Genomic DNA, 2,665 nt, shown 5'->3' with positions numbered 1-2,665 from the left:
TTAAAATGATTGTATAGGTCACTGGGTAGAGTTTGGACTCATATTCAACTTTTCTAGAAATCAGGGCTAGGTTCTTTCTCTCACATGATAACACACTGATCGTATTTGTAGCTTTAGTTTTTGTTATCATAGGTGTTTTTAAAGTGTGGTAAATGTTTAGATGCCATTAGAATGTCCTAAATTTGCTGCTTTTTTCATCTTTTGTCTTTTCTAAATCTAATCAGAAGCTTTTGTTTTATAGGTAGACACTGTCATACAAATTTGCTTCTAATATCAACAGATTCAGAAACATAGCTTGGGGTCTTTGAAAATTTTATGCTTTGTAGTTTAATGTATGTCTATTTATTGCTTTAATAAAAATAACCACAGTGTACAATATTTAATCAAGTGTTCATCATTACTATAACATACATATCATTTTCTTAATAGCAAATATTGAAAATATTAGTAGCAAATGCTTATTTATACCTCATTTTTTTATATGAAATTCAGGCTGTATGAATAAAATGAGAGCTTTTACTTTCTCAGGCAAATCTGTTTTCAATATGGCCACAGAGAAATCACTTACCATGACTGTAAGATTTGTTGCTCGTTTATTCATTTATTAAATTACTGTCTAACAATAGTCATTTCTACTTCCTGGCCCAGGGACATGATTTGACTTTTCATTTTGAATTGTCAAATAAAATTATAAATTTGTGTATTTATTGTCCTTGGTTGTCAAAGTTAATTTTTTGGGTATTGATTGTATCAATCTTGTTACATGAGCTCTCAAGGATGGAGTCATAGATTTATTGGCATAGGTGCATTCTATTTATCGCTAAAAGAAACCCTCCCAAATTAAGTTTGAGGTTCGATCATATTAGCTACTTATTTTTGCTCTAGTCAAAAAATCTTTCTATTAAAACAATGCTTTTAGAAATAAGAGACATATAATATTTTCCATATTGTTTTTTTAAATTAAATTTATTGGCGTGACATTGGTTAATAAAATTATATAGATTTAAAATGTACAATTAAACAATACATCATATGTTTTGATTACTTAATATTTCTAATCTCCTTAATATTCTTATAGTCCTGTGAGGTACTTAAAAAAAAGTATTGGAAACTTTTGAGCTAAAATTAATTCACTAAAATGAGATATACAATAACATATTATAACTCTTATAAACACTGAGAGAATAATTGATTGAAAGAGTAAATGCAGAGTTGAATATTACTATTAACCACGAATATTTGTAAACTAGTGTTAGATTAATTTGTGTATACTAGAGCATACTAGCTCAAAGATTAGGTTACGGACTCATCCGGCATTCTGAATCAATCACTATGATGTCACATATCCTTTCTGGTCTTAGTTTTCTTCTTTGTAAACTAAAGATGTTGAAGTAGATGATCTAGATTCTTCCTGGTATGTAATCTTCCATTTTGAATTTCACAAAATATTGTCTATTATCTTTCGGGTCACAATTGCAATCGTTTAAACCTACATAGGTCTTCATGACAATTACTTCAGAAATTTTAAGAACATTTGAAAAATATGCTAAATATGTTAGACTTCAAATCTATCTTAGTTTTTTTTCTAATTTTGTCAAGAACAACAGCAGTAACGACAACAAACCTTTCAAACCAGAATGGCTACATTTACCAATCCTGAAAGTGGAATTATCATTTTTCTGTTAGATATAGTTAATGATAGATGTAAAATGTCACTAAGAGCCCAGTTCTGCTTGGAGCTGGTAACTGTTTTAGTAGAATTTATAGAGAAAGGAAACAAACTATCCTAAACTCAGTAGTGATGTCTGGCCCTTAAATAAAGGCTTTGTCATCTTAAATATCAAATGCCTCTCATTTCTGCCCTTATCCAGTGGCCTTCTGTTATTTTCTATTCTGGCATGTTAACTTTTTTACTTGACTAATGAGAAAATTGAGATCGAAATAAGAATGTAAAGAGATTTGTGTGGACATCGTTATGAATAAAAGAGGCTAGTAGTTTGTACTGTATTTTATTATTTCAAGAAAGCAGTATTTATCTTCTTCACAATGTTTAGGAATAAAACAGCTTTCTATCAAATGCATTCATACATGTGTGACCTTAAAATAAGGTGGTTTGGGACATGGGACGAGTCAGTGGTAGTTGCGTAGTCTTCTGTTTTCAGCCAAGCCCAAACGAAGCTATATCTAGATGAGGAAAACTACAGAAGAAATTGATTTCTCCTCGACTCTCAACAAGTACATTCTTAATGACTGTGGAGAAATAAAGGTGCTAAGTCCTTTCTTCTATACACTTATAATCTTTAATGTTTGTGTCACAATTAACTATAATAAGTAGAATCCTTGCAATCTTCTTATTTTATGAAGTGTCATTTACAATGTATAACTAGATGAAAGAAATATTTAGCATGATTTGAGGATACAATCTCTACCACAGGTTTTTAAAAGATTGATTAGAGCAAATTTCCAAAACATCTGAAAGTTTTATTAATCCTAAGTATTATTCTAATAATAATCTATTATAATCTAGTATAATAATCTGTAATTATACTAGATTTATGGTTTTGTTAGCCAGTGTAGACTTATGTATCTATATCATTTCATGAATAACTACAATAAGTCCTCACTTAGCGTTGTCAATAAGTTCTTCAACTTTAAGCAAAATGAT

This window comes from Pteropus vampyrus, unplaced genomic scaffold, assembly GCF_000151845.1.
Source record: "Pteropus vampyrus isolate Shadow unplaced genomic scaffold, Pvam_2.0 Scaffold216, whole genome shotgun sequence".
In the NCBI taxonomy this organism is placed as follows: domain Eukaryota; kingdom Metazoa; phylum Chordata; class Mammalia; order Chiroptera; family Pteropodidae; genus Pteropus; species Pteropus vampyrus.
This window is presented reverse-complemented; position numbering follows the sequence as displayed.